This window comes from Pinus tabuliformis, chromosome 9, assembly GCF_031772625.1.
Source record: "Pinus tabuliformis cultivar Carrire ecotype Pingquan chromosome 9, CPIR1, whole genome shotgun sequence".
NCBI classification, from domain to species: Eukaryota; Viridiplantae; Streptophyta; class Pinopsida; order Pinales; family Pinaceae; genus Pinus; species Pinus tabuliformis.
The window spans coordinates 1,799,862,181-1,799,884,641 of NC_142307.1; the positions used below are offsets into that span (position 1 = coordinate 1,799,862,181).

Below are 22,461 nucleotides of genomic sequence, written 5' to 3' on the forward strand. Positions count from 1 at the left end.
GCTCAAGCACTTGTTCCCGAAGAAAATGGTACTTGATTGGTATGTGCTTGGTCTTTGAGTGCATGATAGGATTCTTTGAAATGCTGATTGCACTTGTATTATCACATAAGATAGAGACAGGTGGAGTGCAAGTGATTTGAAAGTCCTGCAAGGTCTGCATCATCCAAAGAAGTTGTGTGCAACAAGATGCTGCAGCCTACATATTCTGCTTCAGCTGTAGATAAGGCAATCGAACTTTGTTTCTTGCTGAACAAGATACTAATCTGGAACCCATGAAGAAAGCACCTCCACTTGTGCTTTTCCTATCATCCACACTTCCAGCCCATCTGCATCTGTGTAAGCATGAAGAGTGAGAATCAGTATTTCTAGGATACCATAAGCCATAGTTTTGGGTCCCTTGAAGATATTTGAAGATTCTTTTGACTGCCTGAAGATGAGTTTCCTTTGGGTTGGCTTGAAATCTTCCAACCATTCCTACTGCATGTGTAATATCTGGTCGAGTACCTGTCAAATAAAGCAAACTCCCAATCATGGATCTATAAGTGGGTTGGTGGACTGCTGCTGATTCATCATTTGCACTGAGGCTGCATCCTGTAACCAATGGGTGTACATACTGGCTTTGACTCTTCCATGCCATACTTCTTCAAGATCTGCTTGAGGTATTTGGTTTGAGACAAGAAGATACCCCCTTCACTTTGTTGGGATTTGCAATCAAGAGAAAAATGTCAATTCTCCAAGAAGTGACATTTCGAATTCTTTCTGCATAACCAAGGCAAAGTTTTGACTCATGGTCTCTTCATTGCTGCCAAAAATAATATCATCTACATAAACAACAAGAATTAGCAATTTGTTATTTTCAACTTTTATATAGAGATTGCTATCTGCTGATCCTTTTGAAAAGCCTTGTTGGTGAAGATATTTGTCCAACCGATAGTACCAAGCCCTTGGAGCTTGTTTGAGCCCATAGAGTGCCTTTTCAATCTGCATACAAGGTTTGGATCATTTCCAAGAATGAACCCATCTGGCTGCTCAATATATACTTCTTCTTCTAAGTCTCCATTCAGGAAGGCTGATTTCACGTCCATTTGAAATACCTTGAAGTTTTGAAAGCTTGAGAGAGCAAGGAACATTCGGATGGCCTCTAGTCTTGCCACAGGAGCAAAGGTCTCTTCAAAATCTATTCCTTCTTGCTGTGCATACCCTTTACAAACAAGTCTGGCCTTGTTTCTAATTACTTCTCCATTTTCATTTAACTTATTCTTGAAGACCCATTTTGTTCCTATTACATTCTTATCTTTTGGTCTAGGAACTAATTCCCAAGTGTTGTTCCTTTCGATTTGCTCAAGTTCTTCATCCATTGCTTTGACCCAACATTCATCTTTGCATGCTTCTTTCACATTTTGTGGTTCAATGGAGGAGAGTAGAGCCAAGTAGCTTGAAGCTTCTGCAAGTGTCCTTCTTGTTTGTACTCCTGCTTCTTTCTGCCCCACAATCTGAGTTTCTGGATGATTCTTTTGGACATATCTGGATGGAGTCTTCTCTTCTATTCTTGTCTGCTCCACTGGTTCTTCTTGAGATTCTTCTTCTTCTTGAGGTTCTTCTTCTTCATCATTTCGCCTTTGAGAGTAACCTTCATCTTCTTCAATGTCTTCATGATGAACTTGCCTAGGAATATATCCCTTCTCATCAACCACTATATCAATACTGTCAACAATTCTGCCAAGTCTTTTATTGTAGCACTTGTATGCTTTGCTATGTGGAGAATAACCAAGAAGAATGCCCTCATCTGCTCTAGGTTCAAGTTTGCCAAGTTACTCATCAGTGTTCTTATATAACATTTGCTCCCAAAGATTTTGAAATGCTTCACGGAAGGAGTTTTTACCACTCCAAAGCTCATGAGGTGTTTGAGTGCTGTTTACTCGGACATTTGTTTTGTTAAGAATGATAACAGCAACATGTGCAGCTTCACCCAGAGGTTGCAGGAGGAGTACCTGATTCATCGAGCATAGCACGAGCCATTTGTTGGATAGTTCTGTTCATTCTTTCCACAACCCCCATTTTGCTGAGGAGTTCTAGCTGTAGAGAATTCTCTTCTTATCCCATGTTCATCGCAGAAATCGAAAAATTCATTTGATGTGAACTCCCCACCTCTGTCAGATCTGAGGCACTTAATTTTGTGTCCTGATTCATTTTCAGCCAATGCTTTGAAGGATTTGAATTTTTCGAATGCTTCATCTTTGTGCTTCATAAGCCCTAACCAAACAAACCTTGAGAAATCATCAATGAATAATATCAGATATTCTTTCCTCGAGGTGTCCTTTTCCTAAATGGACCACATACATCTGTATGGACTAGCTCAAGAGGCAAGCTAGCTGATCCTTCCTTCTCTGGAAAGTTAGTTCTGGTTTGCTTTCCAAACTGACAAGATTTGCATATGGTGTTGTCTGGAATTTTGATATCTGGAAGATCGCGAACTGCCTGATATTTGCATGCTTTCCTTATTGTGTGAGAAGCTTAGATGTCCCAACCTTCGATGCCATACCAGTGCTCTTCATCCTTGCTAAGATAGCATTGTTGTTGTCCTTCTTCAAATATGTACAGATTATTTGGAGTTCTTTTGCCTTTGAGAACTGTTTTACCTGTATCAAGATCACGAAAAGACATCCATTCGATCTGAAAATAACCTCGGTTTTTTTTGATCACACACATCTGGCTGACACTTAGAAGATTATGCTTCAATCCATCAACATACAAAACATTTCCAGCCTTAACCTTTTCTTTCAAAGGAGCAATACCTTTTCCTTTTATAGTTGCAGGAGTATCATTTCCAAAAGAAACTTTCTTTCCCTTTTCTAAAGTAGAATAAGATTCGAGTTTTTCTTTATCACCTGTCATATGTTTCGAACATCCACTGTCAATGTACCATAGATTTTCCTGTCCTTCTGCATAAAACGCTATCCCACATCTTTCTGTCTGAGGTTCTTTTATTCTCCATTTTTTGGTGCTCGTGGCTTGTTCCTTTTTCTCCTGAAACCTGCTCCTGCATTCAGACTCTTTATGACCAAAATTATTGCAAATAGAACATTCAACTTCATTTTCAAGAACTGAAAAGTTGTTATAGGTCCCTTTGTAATCCCTGTCATACTTCTTTGTTTTTGAGCTTCCCTAGTCATGATTGTTTTATATGCAACACATTGAGCTGCTTTGTGACCAAAGTTATGGCAAGAAAAAGCATTGTCCATTGAAGAAGCTTCTGCGGTTATTGAATCTACCAGCCAACTGATTGTAATTTCTATTTTCATCTATTCTTGTGCCAACTGAGAAGATTTTACCTGTGGTTGGTTGTAGCTTTTGTTCACCTTAAGAAGGATTGTCCCTGATAGTTTCTGTTTGTAATTCGTCCCTGCTTTACCTGATTATCTTCATTGTTCTTCTGCTCATTTCTTCTTGCTGCATCAAGATAACTTTTTGAGGTGGATGCTTGAGAGGTTTCTCCATTATAGCCCAAACCTGTCTTGTTTAGAGGAGACCGCTGCACATTGATAATCTCATCCAAAGTTTCAGATCCTTTGACAAATTAAGATTAATAGTTTTTGTTTTCTCAATTTCTTTTCTGAGACCAACAATTTCACCTTCTAGTTTTTCAAGATGTTTTTCCTTTTCATCAATTTGAAATTGCAAAGTATCAATGATCACACTCTTTTCTTCTATGCATCTCTTGAGTCTAGTAATTTCATTATAGAGATTATCCACATCTACAGCATCCTCATAATCATCATCTTCAAATGCCATTAATAGCTTATATTTATTACCTTGTTCATCTTCATCACTGTTTGATAAGCCATCACTATCTTCATGGGTGTAGTAGCTTTTCTTATTTGCACTTTGTTTCTTATTCCATCTAGCAGGTTCTTTTCCTTTATCCTTATTAGGACATTTTTGCAGCATAATGACCTACTCTTCCACAAGCAAAGCATTTGAAAGGTAGCTTACCTCTGAACCTTCCAGCACCCCTTTGAAGATTTCTGACAAAGTTTGATTCTTCTTCCTCTTCTTCTGGAACATGGCCTGCTTCATAGTAATCTTCTTTCTTGATGCCTTAAAAGCAGCTTCTTCTGTCTGATGGACCTCCCTTTCTCATTTCATAAGCAGTTAGAATTCCATGTAGCTGAGACATAGTGAGAACTTTGAGATTTTCCTTTTCTTCTATTGCAGATACTTTAGATTCAAACTTGGGGGATAATGATCTTAGAATCTTTTGAACTACTATAGTCTCTTTTATTTCTTCACCCAGATTTTTTACAATTAACAATCTCATCTACCCGAAGAAAATAATTAGCCACACTTTCATCATTATACATCTTGAGGGTCTCATATTGAATCCTGAGAGTTTGAAGTTTAGCTTGCTTTACCTGTTCATCTCCTTCATAGCTAGTGATAATTTTGTCCCATATCTCTTTTGCTGATTTGAAGTGCATGACCTTCATGAATTCTGTTTGAGATATACTTCCTAATAGAGTACTGACTGCTTTTGCATTTGTTTCATATGCCTTTTTCTCAGCTGGATCTGTAGGAGTAGCTGAAGGAAAAGCATAGCCTGTTCTACAATGTCCCAAACTTCTGTACCAAGAGATTGAAGATATGCAGTAACTCTTACCTTCCAATAATTGAAATTTGTTCCATCAAAAACCGGTGGCCTGATTGATGCTTCTTTCTCGTAGTTGCTCATGATGAATGATCTTCCTTCAAGCGATCAAGCTTCTCTGAAGGACCTGCTCTGATACCAATTGTTGGAAATAATACTGAGAGGGGGGGTGAATCAGTATTATCTGATTAATCAAACTTTTTAATGCTCAGAAACATATACGCTACTTCAGTTAAGTGAACCAGCGTGTACACGCTACTGTGACGAAGTAAAACAGCGTATAGGAAGAAAACTCACAATTTAGTTAGCTTTTTCTTCAATTAAGTGCATCAGGACATTATTCATCACATTAACAGTAAACATGTGCAGTAAAACAGAACAGATAAAAAGCCACACACATGAACACCAAGATATAAGGTGGAAACCCATTGTGGGTGAAAACCACCTGCTGCAAGTTGTCTCTATCTTTCTTTAATATGAAACTTCAGTTTACAATCTTTTGTACTGGTGCAGCCTTATACCAATACGCAGGCTACAACCTGCAGAAGGCTTCAACCTTCTCTCGTTCTCCTCAAACTTCCTTGGAAGGGAGCTCCAACCCCCTTTGCTCTTGTACTAGCCAAGATACTAGTACGTAGGTGCTGACCTACAATCTTCCTTCTTTCAGATATCACTTTTCATACATTTTCAGACTTGGATATTCCTGAAGCACAACATTACAATCTGAAGACCACAAATCATTCAATTTCCACAACAGATCATTGAAGCATAAAACAACCAAACTTTGAATCACTGAACCACTGAACCCTGTCAATCACCAGTTACCAGACTACAGAACTCTGCAATAACAGTCAGACCCCACTGTAAACCCAAAATCAAGCTTCAAAAGATATACGCTACTTCAATGAGCAAAACCCGCGTATACACGCTCTTTTACCGAAGCCAACCTGCGTACAGATCATTAGATCCCGATCTATCCTTAGATCTAGTCTTCCATCAACCGATGTGATCTCTCCTTGGCTTAGATCAAGCAACCCAGAACCTGCATATCAGATCTCTTCTCTCTCTTAGATATTCAAGCCTTGTCGAAAGATGATCTTGCCTAATGATCTTCTTCTCCTTATATAGTCTTAGGCCTAACTCAATACCAAGAGCCAAAACCATAGTAACACAATACCATCAACTTCAAAACTAGGGATCGACACGCCCGTCGAGACACAATGGTCCGAAATCATAGGCACAACTTCCAAGGACTAACCACCATGGACCAAAGGAACCTTTCCACATACACGCGCTTTTTATGAATCGAACTTGCGTGTACACGCGACTTGGGCTTAACGAAACGGCGTGTATGAGCTTCCTTGGTATGCTGTACTGAGATCTGTCTTCTGATTAAGTTGCCATCACCTGTACCAACCTCTGAGCACCTGTACCATCCTCTGAGTGAGTTGCCATCAAGGACAACACTTGAATCATAATGCCAACATTATCCATATAGATAAAAGAATATCGGGAAAATATAGTCATCATGACACAGGATCATTGCCAAAGAATTAGTTCTTATACAATTGATAAGATGATCACTACAGATCTATATATTATCATAATATGGAATGGATCAGTTAATCTGTCTTAAATTCTTGATTAGGCGATCCGAATACGTCGGATTAACCGGGATGATTGAGGATTTCCTAAAATAAGAGGAAGTTGTAAAAAATGTCCTTTCGTCTTTCCGGGGGGGGATTGAATCATTACCTTATTTATTATCTATTTATTTCCGAAAGATTGAACTGTTCGTACCCGAACAAAAAGAATTCGTTTCGTAAGGAAGTTGCTATTGACTCATTTTATTAATTAGAACCAAGAGATCTCATAGGAAAGATGGCCGAGCGGTTCAAGGCGTAGCATTGGAACTGCTATGTAGGCTTCTGCTTACGAGGGTTCGAATCCCTCTCTTTCCGTATCTTCGCCCTACTATCTATTTTCTTCTCATCCATTGTTTTTCCAATCTATTGAATCCCAATAGGACTATTTCCTAATTCCAGGATCAATCTACCTCTATTTGTAATAGATAAATAGAACGAACATCGGTTCGTGGTATGGGAAAAGTAAAGACTATTTTAAGAAGCAATAAAAAAAAAGTATCGCGGATAACAAGTAACGTACGTAAGGATTATAAAATGTCTCCTTCGGGGAAGGGAAAAAGAAGGGAGAAGAACATAATTTCCAGATGCCCAGCAACCAACCCACCCCTCTCTTTCATTTCATTCTCGATTCAAGCTTGACGGGAATAATACTTTACGACCAGCAATTCATTAATCTTCAAATTGATCCATTTACTATCTATTATTTGATTGATGAATCCTTTATATTGTAAGGAATGAAAAGTCAAATGATTTGGCAATTTATCCCTCTGGAACAGATCTATATTCTTCTTAATGATAGCTCTCAATCTTTGTTGATCTCTTATAGTAATCACATCTTGAGGTTTGCAAGGGTAACTTGGTATATCTACCATATGGTCATTGACCCGGATATGTCCATGATTCACTAATTGTCTAGCTCCGGGAATGGTGGGAGCCATACCCAATCGAAAAAGAATATTATCCAAACGCATTTCAAGTAATTGCAATAGGACCTGACCGTTGAGCCTTTGGCTCTTCTAGCAATACGAACATATTTCAGCAATTGTCGCTCTGTTAGTCCGTAATGAAAACGCAATTTCTGTTTTTCTTCTAGCCGGATACGATATTGAGATATTTTCCTGGAAGAAGACCGGTTCATAGAATCCTTTCTGTTTTTGGGTCTTTTACTAGTGAGACCTGGTAAAGTTTTCAGACGACGTATTATTTTTAAACGAGGTCCCCGATAACGGGACATAGAAACTCCTTATTCAATTAACAAATAGTGCTAGAAAGAAGAAAGAATAGTATAACCCGTATGAGTACTACTGGAATTCTTTTATATGGAAAACGAAGATCTTTCTCCAATTTGTTATTGATCCTAATAGCTCCAATCATTTCATTCATCCCGTTCCTAGTTGGGAGTAAATGATCATGGCATGACGGACCCGACGAACGATCGTAAGAGTATTCTCCATTCCATCTTGATCCTAACAAAACTTTGTGGATTATGGAAATGAGAGGAACGGAACGGAACGGAAAAGAGCCAGCTATCGGGATCGAACCGATGACCATCGCATTACAAGTGCGATGCTCTAACCTCTGAGCTAAGCAGGCTCGATGGAATATCACTCCCATTTCATTGGGGTGAGATCCATAGATTCCTTTGGAATCCTAACGATTATAGCGCGAATCAGATTCAATGACGCAATCCAGATTACGATTACAACGGAACATTGTTTGAATGTAGATTCTTTCAAGGGAAAGAAAGGAGAAGTAAGGGTCAATTGATATCGATCGTTTTACTCACTCTTCCAAATCGACTAGGGGAGGATAATAACATTGCATTTCAAATGGATAAATAATATAATGATTCCCAGTCATATTCGATTGGGGTAGAGATAGAGAAGGGGAGAGAAGGGGAGTAGGGGAGTAGGGGAGGATATTTCTCCCACCCAATATTGAGCAAATATCCAATGAATAATGCTGATGGATATTACATAATAGGATTAGATCAAGGTATGATCTTGTTCTTCGAGAAGGGGATATGGCGGAATTGGTAGACGCTACGGACTTGATCGAATTGAGCCTTGGTATGGAAACCTACCAAGTGATAGCTTCCAAATCCAGGGAACCCTGGGATATTTTGAATGGGTAATCCTGAGCCAAATCCGGTTCATGAAGACAATGTTTCTTCTCCTAAGATAGGAAGGGGATAGGTGCAGAGACTCAATGGAAGCTATTCTAACGAATGAATCTCATTTGGTCCAATACTGTAGTTACTGTAGTTATAGAACGATCTATTTACACCTCAAAAATGGAGAGAGATGTTATATAACATCAGACAAAACTGGCGATCAGAACTCGTTCCAAGCATTTTATTCATAAGATAGATGCCAGATTCGAGTTGAAGTACTGATTTGACATTAAGTAATCCAATTATGAACTTATCTACTCTAGATGAATAATTTAATTATTTTTTGGAATAAATGGTTGGACGAGGATAAAGATAGAGTCCAATTCTACATGTCAATGTAAACAACAATGCAAATTGCAGTAGGAGGAAAATCCGTTGGCTTTATAGACCGTGAGGGTTCAAGTCCCTCTATCCCCACCCAGGTTCGTTCCCGAACGGACTGATCTATCTTCTCCAATTCCATTGGTTCGAATCCATTCTAATTTCTCGATTCTTTTACCTCGCTATTTTTTTTTCATGAAGAGAAGAAATTAGAACATGAATCTTTTCATCCATCTTATGACCAGTTGAGTTGATCTGTTAATAAGCTGATCATATGATCAATTGATTTTGTGATATATGATCTACATAGATTAGATCATTTTGAAATTATTCAATTGCAGTCCATTTTTATCATATTAGTGACTTCCAGATCGAAAATAATAAAGATCATTCTAAAAACTAGTAAAAATACCTTTTTACTTCTTTTTAGTTGACACAAGTTAAAACCCTGTACCAGGATGATCCACAGGGAAGAGCCGGGATAGCTCAGTTGGTAGAGCAGAGGACTGAAAATCCTCGTGCCACCAGTTCAAATCTGGTTCCTGGCAAGATGTAAATATCCATGTCTCCATATCCATCTATCTAAATCTATTCTATCTAGATGTATATCTACATACGGAGACACCCCGATCAAAATAGATAGATGGATCAATCTGTTCTCTCCCTCTTCTTTGCTCATATTGTCCCTCTCTGTCCGTTCCAATTGAATCACGATACTCTGTACATATAAAAAAGTAGGATCGAGAACTCAGAAGTCAAGATTTGACGGTGGGACTGATAATTCGGCACTAGTCGGAATCTATTCATCCTATTCCATCCGAATCGAAATGGGATAGATTATCCCAATGATAGATCTATAATTGCAGAGTTGAAGTAGATCCAAACGTTGCAGAGGGTATCTCGAAAGTAGATTCGAATTGAGGTTCATAAGATTGATGTAATAACTTTTGACCATAGTTTCTAGTATGAATACTGGATCCAATATGATGATCCCTATGATTTATAGTGAAATATTTTATTCTTTCCTTGTTGGAGTTCGGGCCTCATATATCCATCGAACTATCTTTTCTTTCACGAAGTTTCGTTATAGCATCTATAATAGCCTCTGGTTCAGGTGGGCAATCTGGCGAATAGACATCCACAGGAATTAACTTATCTACTTTGCGAACGGTACTATAATAATCTGTACCAAACATTTCTCTGTGATAGTACATGCTCCAGGGCAACTACATATTTTGGTTCCGCATTTGAAATATCACTACAGAAGGAGCCTTTTTCATGGTCACAGTCCCCGCTGTTATAATGAGGTAAGCTCGTCTAGGTCCAGATCTTGGTACCGGACCGTAACGATCGGAGTCGAATCGCGAATCTATTAATGAAGCGAATTTGATGAAACCACAATTAATACTGTAAAGGAGCGTTCATAAACTGGAGAGTCTGGCCCAATTCGTTCGACAGATCGTTTGGGGTAGTTTAAATATCTGGATTCAAAATTGTTTGATCGAGTAAAGGTAACTTCATAGGATTCATCATTGGCTTTATGTCATTTTGTACTTCCCTCCCCCACTCGGAAATTAAGGACCATTCCAATGTTCCTCTTCGCCACGCATGGACTGAACCAACGATGAAAATAAGCACGAGAATTGAAGCTCCTATAAATGCAGATATACCCTGTATACTAGAACTCATAGCCCATAGAGAAAGGGAGACTGTTCCAACATCAAGAACAACAAGAACTGGAGCGAACATATAATGATCTTAGATCGGATCCAAGTATCTTCCCATTGGTTCGATACTTGATTCGTAACTAGTAGTCCGGTTCTTGACCAATGGGAGCCAAAGCTCTGGAAATAAAGGATGCAAGAATAGGTAGGAATGAGACTATATATTAATGAAAATATCCAGCCAGAAAGTATTATATTAGGGAAATAGGAACATGAATATACTCCTTTGAAATAGATCAAATTCTTATATTTTTACGTCAACTTCTTCATTATTATCCCACCCACCATGAGTGGAAGACCAAAGGACCGAACAATAAATACAATCAATTCTAATTGATTCACATATTTTGTTTCGTCCATGGCTTATTATCAAATTAATTCAATGAAATGAAATGTTATTTGAATGTCTATTGAGAATATTTGACATGAATCAAGTATGAGAGAAAGAATGTAAATGGGTCCCAATCCCGAACTACCCAATTTTAGATCTGAGTCTATACTCATATTATAGAATGAATATGTTGATGATCTTTATCCAGCATCCATGGCTGAATGGTTAAAGCGCCCAACTCATAATTGGCGAACTCGCGGGTTCAATTCCTGCTGGATGCAGGGGAACTGCACATATCCATTATTGATGGAATGGGAAGAAGTATGAAGAATAACACCAAACAATACAATTGAAGCATACCAAGCCTTTCAATAAAATGAATGAAAGGCTTGGTATGCTTCAATTAAGCAATACACGATAACAATCCATCAGAGTATTATCCACCTATTGAAATAGATTCAACAGCGGCTAGATCCAGAGGAAAGTTGTGAGCATTACGTTCGTGCATAACTTCCATACCTAAACTATGATATATCTGTATAATTAAATTGGTATATGATCCGATATAATAATAGCTACAGGCTTTACGGGAAAAAAAAGAAGAAAAGGAGGGAAAAAATTTATGGATGAAGTGAAATATCCAGTACTTACGGAGAAAAGTATTCGTCTATTGGAAAGGAACCAATATACTTTTAACGTCGATTCGCAATCGAACAAAACAAAGATTAAAAATTGGATTGAAAATTTCTTCGATGTTAAAGTAATAGCTATGAACAGCTATCGCCTCCCTGAAAAAGGAGGAAAGAGAGTGTCAATGATAGGACATCCAATACGTTGTAAACGTGTGATTATTACACTTAGAACCGGTGATTCTATTCCACTCTTTTCAGAACAATAAGATTTCAAATTTGAAACTAAATGGCCATCCGTTCATATAGAATTTTAACTCCGGATACACGCAATAGATCTGTATCAGGTTTCGATGGAAGAGTGCAGTTGGACCCGCAGAAGAAATTGACCTCTGGACAACATCATTGTGGGAAAGGTCGTAATGGAAGAGGAATTATTACCGCAAGACACAGGGGAGGGGGTCACAAGCGTCTGTATCGTCAAATTGATTTTCGACGGAATAAGGAACACATATCAGGAGAAATTGTAACCATAGAATACGACCCTAATAGAAGTGCATACATTTGCAAGGTGCATTACAAGAATGGCGATAAGATGTATATTCTGCATCCCAGAGGGGTCATGATTGGAGATACTATTCTTTCTGGTCCAAAAGCTCCTATATCAATAGGAAATGCCCTACCTCTGAGTGCGGTTTGAATTATTAATTTACGTGATCGGAAGCAACCGATTGGGTTTACAGCGAAACCTATAAATCTATCACTGATCCAACTAGGACACTTTTACGGGACGAACCCCAAAGGGAAACTGAGGATAAATGACAGCAGGTGATTGGATTCAAAAATTGTTCATATCGGATCATTGGTTCCGAAGATATAATAATATGGAGAGGACCTGATTGTTTGTCCGAAGCATGAACAAAATGGGATAGAGGCACCCTCTAAAAAGACAAGTTACTCACATTTGATCTGATGGTCAGAGGCGGATTCGGAGCTGGACAGTGGTAGTAATTCCCAAAATAAAAAGATGGGGAGAGGAAAAAAGTAAAAAGAGAGAGAAGAGAAAAAGATGTTTAATATGCCTCCTACGTTATCCATAACATACGAAAGTATTAGCGTAATTTGATAAAGTCATTCATTCTGAATGCTACATAAAGAATATAAGCCAGATGATGGAATAGAGAGACCTAGGATGTAGAGAATCGGGACATAGAGAATACAATAGATGCTCCTTCTCATCTCGATTATATTTATTCAATATATGTGAATATAATATACATCCAGAAAGCTGTATGCCCTGAGAGAGGCTTGTACAGTTTGGGAAGGGATTTTTATTCATCGGAATAAGAGTCTACTTCAACCAATATGCCCTTAGGCACGGCTATACACAACATAGAAATAACACTTGGAAAGGGTGGACAATTGGCTAGAGCGGCAGGTGCTGTAGCAGAACTGATCGCAAAAGAAGATCGATCGGCCACATTAAGATTACCATCTGGAGAAGTTCGTTTAATATCTGAGAACTGCTCAGCCACAATTGGACAAGTGGGTAATATCACTGCAAACAATAGAAGTTTCGGTAAAGCCGGAGCTAAACGTTGGTTGGGTAAGCGTTCTGAGGTAAGAGGAGTAGCTATGAACCCTGTAGACCATCCTCATGGAGGTGGGGAAGGAAGAACCCCAATTGGCAGGAAAAAACCTGTGACCCCCTGGGGCTATAGTGCACTTGGAAAGAAAAGTCGGAAGAGAAATAGATACAGTGATGCTTCAATCCTTCGTCGACGTGAGTAAGAATGGTTGGATATCCATAAAAAAAAAAGGAAAGAAAGGTAATTGATCATGGCACGTTCACTGAAAAAAAATCCTTTTGTGGCTAATCATTCATTGAGGAAAATTAAAAATCTAAACATAAAAGAAGAAAAGAAGATAATAGTTACTTGGTCCCGGGCATCCGTCATTGTACCCGCAATGATCGGTCATACAATTGCTGTTCATAATGGGAGGGAACATTTACCCATTTATGTAACAGATCGTATGGTAGACCACAAATTGGGGGAATTTGCACCTACCCTACTTTTTCAGGGACATGCAAGAAACGATAAGAAATCTCGTCGTTAATTGAGAAAGACTTGTCATTCATTAGGGAGGATGGAGTCAATGGGAAATAATAGTCCAGGTCCAGAGATACGAGCTTTGGCGAGAAATATACGTATGTCTGCTCATAAAGCGCGTAGAGTAATTAATCAAATTCGTGGTCGTTCATATGGACAAGCACTTATGATATTGGAACTGATGCCTTATGGGGCCTGTTATCCCATATCACAATTAATTCATTCTGCGGCGGCGAATGCAAATCACAATATGGGTTTGAACAAAGCCAATTTACTCGTTGGTAGAGTCGAAGTGAATGAGGGTGCTGTTTTTAAAAGGATTCAACCTAGAGCTCAGGGACGCGGTTATCCAATACAGAAACCCACTTGTCATATAACTATTGTATCGGAGGAAATCTCCAGATCGAATGATCCGATTATGTCAATAGAATCCCGAAAAAAAGGATATGTATGGCGCAGAAAATAAATCCACTTGGTTTTAGACTTGGTGTAACTCAAAATGAGCGTTCCCATTGGTTCGCACAACAAAGGAATTATTCCAAAGATCTCCGAGAAGATCAAAAAATACGTACTTGCATTGAAAACTATGTACGAACGCATATAAAGAGCTCCTCGAATTATGGAGGAATTGCACGTGTAGAGATTCGCAGAAAGATCGATTTGATTAAGGTCAAAATCTATATTGGATTTCCCAACTTGTTGTTAATAGAAGGTAGGGGTCAAGGAATTGAAAAATTAAGAAACGATGTACTAAATATGCTCGATTCTGTGGACCGAAAACTTCACATTGCTATAGAAAAAGTTGCGAAACCCTATAGAAAACCTAATATTCTTGCAGAGTATATTGCCCTACAACTAGAGAAGAGAGTTCCATTCAGAAAAACAATGAAGAAAGCTATTGAACTGGCTGAACGGGAAGAGGTAGAAGGTATTCAGATCCAAATTGCAGGACGTCTCGATGGAAAGGAAATTGCCCGGGTCGAATGGGACAGGGGAGGTAGGGTTCCCCTACAGACAATTCGGGCTAGGATTGATTATTGTTATTATCCGGTTAAAACCATCTATGGAGTTTTAGGGATAAAAATTTGGATTTTAGAAGAGTAGGAATAATTGGTCTTTTTTTTCCAATCTGCCCGATCATGGATCATCAATTCTATCAGATCGAATAGAAATTAGATTTACCATTTTGGAACCGTGCTATGCTTAGTGTGCGACTCGTTGGAATCGAGCTTTTCATTCTTTTCCGAAGTTATGTTATGGAGAACTCGAAATAAGAACGGATTGGTCTCTATAAATAAACTAGAGACTAACTCATTGCTTCATATTGCCAAGATCCAATAACTATGGGTAGATACTATCACCTCGTAAATACTTTCTTCCAGGAGAGAAAAAATGTTTGATCTCTCGTGAAGCGAGAAAGGTGTTTGGTAATGCGGAAAAAGAAGAAAAAGGAGAAATATTCTCCCAATATTGTATGGTTCATTAACTACCCTCCAAAAAGCAGTGTGATAAAGCATAAGAATCATCCTGATTCATTCAAGCAAGATTGAAGGAATTCAGTTTATGAAGGAGAAAGAGCTTCGGGTCAATGGAAACTAAGGAAATTGATTCCGTAACAGATGAAAAGAAAGCTCCATTGCGGAGGGAAGACCTGGGCATTTAGATAGAAGCTATGGAACGATGGAACCTATGACTGCATAAGATCATATAGGAATCTTAATCATTCATTGGATAGGATGGCGAAATAAACCAAAAACCAATTAATCTCATTGGAGTCTATAGGTAAGTCGACCCCATGGAGCAAATACTGGAAGAGTAAATATTCGCCTGTGAAATTCTTTATTAAGACATTGGATGGAAATTTAAGAGTTATTCGTCCTGTAAATTAGATTCTATATACAATATGTGTAATGCATAGATATAGACTCATTTATCTACACATTGATTATTCACGAGGAGCCGGATGAGAAGAAACTTTCATGTCCGGTTCTGGATTAGAGATGGGATCAAAATACTATTAACCATCGACTATAACCCAAAAAGAACAAAATTTCGTAAACAACATAGGGGAAGAATGAAAGGAGTATCTTACCGCGGCAATCGCATTTGTTTCGGTAGATTCGCTCTTCAAGCACTTGAACCCGCTTGGATCACATCTGGGCAGATAGAAGCCGGACGAAGAACGATTAATCGTTATGCCCGTCGTGGCGGAAAAATATGGGTACGTATATTTCCCGACAAACCTATTACAATGAGACCTGCAGAAACACGTATGGGTTCCGGGAAAGGATCTCCCGAATATTGGGTATCTGTCATCAGACCAGGTCGAATACTTTATGAAATGGGCGGAGTATCCGAAACCGTCGCTAGAGCAGCTGCTAGAATAGCTGCATACAAAATGCCTATACGTACTCAATTTGTTACTACTTAACCCAACCCATCCATACAGAATCAAAGAGTTATTTCTGGTGGAAGAAGATTACTAGTTCGTAAGAACTCTTCCTTTTTTTTTCATGTTATCTGCCGAGGTAAAAAATATTTTGGAGGAAAAATGATTCAGTCTCAAACTTATTTGAATATAGCGGATAACAGTGGAGCCCGAAAAATAATGTGTATTCGAGTTCTAGGAGCAAGTAATCGTAAATGCGCTCATATAGGTGATGTTATCATTGCTATAATTAAAGAAGCAGTACCTAACATGCCCCTGGAAAAATCGGAAGTAGTTAGAGCCGTAGTTATACGCACCTGTAAAGAATTTGAACGTGACAATGGAATGATGATACGATCTGATGACAATGCAGCCGTTGTCATTGATCAGGAAGGAAATCCAAAAGGAACTCGAGTTTTTGGTCCGGTTGCTCAGGAATTGAGACAATTGAATTTCACGAAAATAGTTTCATTGGCTCCCGAAGTATTATAAGTACTGATAGATCTTGTAAGAATCTTTGACTTAAGGTTCATCAAATGGTACATGGATCAATTAAATTCATTGCACCTCAGGCATATTCCTCAAAGAAGATCGAACATGCCTTTTATATCGAGACCAGGAATTCCTAAGAATTCGTTCGTCATGGGTAACGATACTATTACCAATCTAATTACTTCTATAAGAAACGCTGACATGGTAGAAAAAGGAACGGTTCGAGTAACAGCTACTAATATTACCAAGAACATTGGAAGGATCCTTTTACGAGAAGGTTTTATAGAAGATGTTAGGGAACATCAGGAAGGCCAAAAATATTTTTTGATATCGACTTCAAAATATCGGAGAAGGAAGAAAAGGACATATATGACCACGTCAAAGCGTACCAGCAAACCTGGTTTGAGAATTTATTCTAATTATCGAGAAATTCCAAAAGTTCTAGGTGGAATGGGGATCGTAATTCTTTCTACTTCCCAAGGAATTTTGACGGATCGAGAAGCTCGACAGAAAAAAATTGGAGGAGAAATTTTATGTTATGTATGGTAATTAATCCAAATGTTGTCCAAAAATATTTATTCTGTAAGATATCCCCATAGTATGAAAAGTCGTAGCAAGTCGAGACACCATTCATCTTCATCCAAGCACGTTAGTCAAGTTTTTGAATCAAAAGAGGAGGAGATTCGATGAAGAAACAGAATCTGATCCATGCGGAAGGTTTGGTTACTGAATCACTCCCCAACGGTATGTTTCGAGTTCTGACAGATAATGGATGTCAGATTCTGACTCATATTTCGGGTAGGATTCGACGTAATTCCGTACGAATACTACCAGGAGATAGGGTCAAGGTCGAATTAAGTGCTTATGATTTAACCAAAGGACGTATAATATATAGACTTAGCAACAAATCTTCAAACGATTGAATCACCTTTTGAACATCCGATAGGGATCGAGAATCACAGATGAAACAGACTCTCTGTCTCAGGAAACAAAATGTAATATGAGCAAATTGGAGGGTCACAAATATGAAAATTCGTGCTTCTATTCGTAGAATTTGTGGAAAATGTCGACCAATTCGTAGACGGAAACGAGTTATGATAATTTGTTCTAATCCGAGACATAAGCAAAAACAGGGGTAATCCTCTTCTATATCAATTAATGGATCTAGTGGTAAAATAGATTTCGATATGCATTTTTCGAACTGAACTCATAATGATTAATATGTCAAAAACTATAAAAAGAATTGGTTCACGTAGGAATGAACATCGAGTACTCAAAGGAGTTATTTACGTTCAAGCAAGTTTTAACAATACCATAGTGACTGCTACAGATGTACGGGGACAAGTTCTTTCTTGGTCTTCTGCTGGTGCCTGTGGATTCAAAGGTACAAGGAGAGGTACACCATTTGCTGCCCAGACTGCAGCAGAAAATGTTATTCGTGCATTAATGGATCGGGGTATGGAACGAGTAGAAGTTATGATAAGTGGCCCTGGTCGAGGGAGAGATACAGCATTACGAACCATTCGTAGAAGTGGCATACTATTAAGTTTTGTACGTGACGTAACCCCTATGCCACATAATGGATGTAGACCTCCCAAAAAGAGACGTGTGTAAGAATTGAATGAATTTCAAGAGAAAGAAATGATTTAATGATCTGATCAAATATTCTTGGTATGATTCGAGATGAAATCTCAGTCTCTATTCAGACACTACGATGGAAATGCATCGAATCCAGAGCATACAGTAAGCGTCTTCATTATGGCCGTTTTGCTCTATCCCCGCTCCGCAAAGGTCGAGCCGATACAATAGGCATCGCAATGCGAAGAGCTTTACTTGGAGAAGTAGAAGGAACATGTATCACACGTGTAAAATTAGAGAACATAAAACATGAATATTCCGCGATAATAGGTATTGAAGAATCAGTACATGACATTTTGATGAATCTAAAAGAAATTGTATTTAGAAGTGACTCGTACGGAATCCGAGAAGCTTCTATTTATATTGTTGGACCCAGAAATGTAACTGCTCAAGATATCATATTACCCCCTTCTGTGAAAATAATTGATACTACACAACATATAGCTAGACTTACTAAATCAATTACTTCTGATATCAGATTACAAATTGAAAAAAATCGCGGATATATTATACATAGTCCAAATAATTATCAGGACGGAATTTTTCCTATAGATGCTGTTTTTATGCCTGTTCGCGATGCGAATTATAGTATTCATTCCTATGGGAGCGGAAATGAAATACGAGAAGTCCTTTTCCTGGAAATATGGACGAATGGGGGGTTAACTCCTAGGGAGGCACTTTACGAAGCTTCTCGAAATTTGATCGACTTATTTATTCCCTTCCTGCATGGAGAGGAACAGAACATCGATGGAATGAACAATAAAAAAGGGTCTAATATGCTTCCCTTCCCCCTTTCGCACGTATTGACTGATACGGGGGAAACGAAAGAAAAAATAGCATTTCAACTTATTTTCATTGACCAATTAGAGTTACCCCCCAAAACCTATAACTCCCTCAGAAGAGCCAATATACATACATTATTGGACCTCTTAAATTACAGTCGAGAAGATCTAATGAGAATTGAACACTTCGGGAAGGAATCTGTCGAACAGGTATTGGAAGTTCTACAAAAACTTTTTGCAATTGATCCACCCAGGAATTAGTTTCGGGTTCATAAAATGGTTGGTTTCATTTCATCTCTTCATTTCCTTTACCCAAGTTCTTTTGGAGAGTCTTGAGAATCTTTGACATATCTCTCTTTCGTGGAATATTCGAAAGAAATATCTGACAAGATGGGTATATCTAGGGAGATATAATTTGTCTTAAAGCAACTACTCCCTAGATATATGAATAAAAAAATTGAAATATTTTTATATTCGACAGTTGGATCAAATTGGATTGGAAAAGACCTAAAGTTAAAGATTCATCAATAGGCAACGCTGCCCCAATACCTAACCAAAGGGCTACTGCAGTACCGATCAAGGATACTGTTGTAGCTACTGGACGACGAAATGGATTCTGAAATTGATTCACATTCTCTAGAAAAGGCACCGTCAATGATCCCGCGGGTACTGAGCCCATTAAAAGGACACCTAATAATTTGTTAGGTACTGTACGAAGTATTTGGAATACAGGGAAAAAATACCATTCGGGCAATATCTCCAAAGGAGTTGCAAATGGATTTGCTGGTTCACCAATCATTGATGGTTCTAGAACCGCTAAACCTATTGTACATGCAATAGTACCTAAAATTACTACTGGAAAAATATATGAAAGATCATTGGGCCAAGCGGGCTCTCCATAATAATTATGTCCCATACCTTTAGCTAATTTAGCCCTTAATACAGGATCATTTAGGTCAGGTTTCTTTGTTATTGGGATAAGTAGATCTTTATGGATCTATCCCCCGAAAGAACCGGACATGCCAATTTTTATCATCCGGCTCGAACAATAACTGGAGGAAGTATATATCACTTATTTTTTCCCGTGATGGAAGACGAATTGGAAAAATAGGAACTAATAATGTCTATGATCATCCATCATTGGTCATTTTATTATTCCAGTTAAATGCTCATGACCCAAGTAAGCTCACAAATTCGATCATGATCGATATGCCTTTTGGACCATCTTAGTCCTTGTAATTTGTGTTTATCACCACGAATAGACCTCAAAAGTTTTTTAGCATACAAGGTATTGACTTGTTATTGATCCGGCCTCTCTCCTTCCTTAGATCCCTTCTTTCACTCCAATAGTTTTCCCATCGAAATGGATGCAAGGGAAATGGATGCATTTTCACACTATGAAAAGGAGAAGTAAAGTCATATAGTCCAATTATTGAATATATGAAAATATTGTCCCATTGTCCGGATCTCACGGAGCCCTTCCTGATTCGGATTCGATCATAGAAAGAATTCTCTTGGAACGGAACAAACTGACCAATGCCTTTCCACCCAGGTGCTAAACTTCCTATTTCTGATAAGGAAATTGGGACAGAGACACATTTTATCAGAAATATTTATGTGGTAGATCGGAGAAAGTATCTGCATGGCCTAATCAATAGTTCAAGTCACACACTCCCATAATCCATCTTCTCCGTCTGAGAATCTACTCCAATTATTTGTTTGTATTGGATGAATAATACTCCAAAATCGAAAGGAGAAATCCGAGGACCGTATTTTCTATGGATATTTCCATTTTTGAATAATAAATATTCCTGGCGATGATATATTACTGTCGTTATTCGGAACGATAAGTTATGAATAGTTATTTTCAATCTATCTTTCCTCTCTATAAAGGACCTGGAATACCCTGCTTACGGATCATTAGAAAGTGCATTGGCATAAATACAGCAGTAAGAAGGGGTAATATGAAAGTGTGTAAACTATAAAAACGAGTCAAGGTAGATTGACCCACACTAACACTTCCGCGTAATAATTCTACCAGAGGAGATCCTATTACAGGAATAGCCTCAGGCACACCAGTCACAATTTTCACTGCCCAATAACCAATTTGATCCCAGGGCAAAGAATAACCAGTTACACCGAAGGATACGGTCAACACAGCCAAAATTACACCTGTGACCCAAGTTAATTCACGGGGTTTTTTGAATCCACCTGTGAGATAAACACGGAATACGTGCAGGATCATCATTAGAACCATCATACTTGCCGACCATCGATGAATTGATCGGATTAACCAACCAAAGTTAACTTCGGTCATTAGGTATTGAACAGAGGCAAAAGCTTCTGTAACGGTCGGACGATAGTAAAAAGTCATAGCAAAACCAGTAGCTACTTGTACTAAAAAACAAGTAAGTGTGATCCCCCCTAGACAATAAAATATATTGACATGAGGAGGAACATATTTACTGGTGATATCATCCGCAATCGCCTGAATCTCGAGACGCTCTTCGAACCGATCGTATACTTTATTGAGATAGGTAAACTGAAATTCCCCCTCTGAAAACCGTACATGAGAATTTCCCTTCATACGGCTTGAACAAGAACACGCAAATGCTTTTGGACACGAATAAATAAATTTTGGAAAAGAGATACTTGAGGGTTCGTTGCCTGACCGGCTGGAGAAATGAAGATCATTCGAAACAATCCAGCATTTCTATTAGAAGACTCTATAGTGCCAAAATTTCAAAAAGTGCCAAAATTTCAAAAAGTGCCAAAATTTCAAGTCGGCTCATCCCTATGATAAATCACTATAGGCCCTTTGAACGATCTTTTACCCTATTCGTGTGATCAGTTCCCTAGAAAAGAACTAATATAGACGATTTATAGGAATTATCTTGTCGAGATCTCAATAGATGAATCAATCCAAACCTCAGATTTCAATTAGACCCCGATGATTTTATCAAATCCCCAAAAGGTTCTCTGGGTAATAACCTTTTCATTTTCGCTCATTCGACGAAATATGCTAACTAAGAGAAATCAGATACTATATCATTCTTTGGTCATAATCAGCATAATTATGAGAGGGGATATTTCCTTCGATTTATTATAGGAAATACCTCTTTCAATTTCTTTATTGGAAGTCTGGTGACGAGGAAATGATAGGTACAAACCATAGTTCAGATCTTCCGGAACATATCTATGATAGACCTCGTGCTCTAGAGATTCAATATTCTAGAAATTAAATATCCAACGAGGTAGGACCATCTTGATGAAGATAACAGATCGGTCTTCTGTACTATAAATATGGATCGATTTCAACAAGTCGCACACCCATATTCCAAAAATCCTTAGAGAAAAGTAATTACACGATCAAACTATTGGAACAAGATAAGCTAAAAACTCAAAGCCACTATTTGGTCTGGGTTTGAATCCCTCAGTTCTTTTTTTTTCTTCAAGAGCTCACCAGGTGAATTTTGGAGTTCCTCAGCCCCAACTAACCGGAATCCCATCCAATAAAACGGAAGAATTATAAATCTCCAAG

General features: G+C 38.3%; 3 non-coding genes across 3 annotated transcripts; 2 read left to right on the top strand and 1 right to left on the bottom strand.

Moving 5' to 3' along the window:
- The first annotated feature begins 6,520 nt into the window (after positions 1 to 6,520).
- On the top strand, positions 6,521 to 6,606 carry TRNAS-GGA (transfer RNA serine (anticodon GGA)). The gene has a single exon. It is a non-coding gene; the product is annotated as a tRNA-Ser (tRNA).
- A 1,205-nt stretch (positions 6,607 to 7,811) lies between these two features.
- Positions 7,812 to 7,884, bottom strand: TRNAT-UGU (transfer RNA threonine (anticodon UGU)). The gene has a single exon. It is a non-coding gene; the product is annotated as a tRNA-Thr (tRNA).
- Positions 7,885 to 9,260: 1,376 nt separating this feature from the next.
- TRNAF-GAA (transfer RNA phenylalanine (anticodon GAA)) lies at positions 9,261 to 9,333 on the top strand. The gene has a single exon. It is a non-coding gene; the product is annotated as a tRNA-Phe (tRNA).
- The last annotated feature ends 13,128 nt before the right edge of the window (positions 9,334 to 22,461 follow it).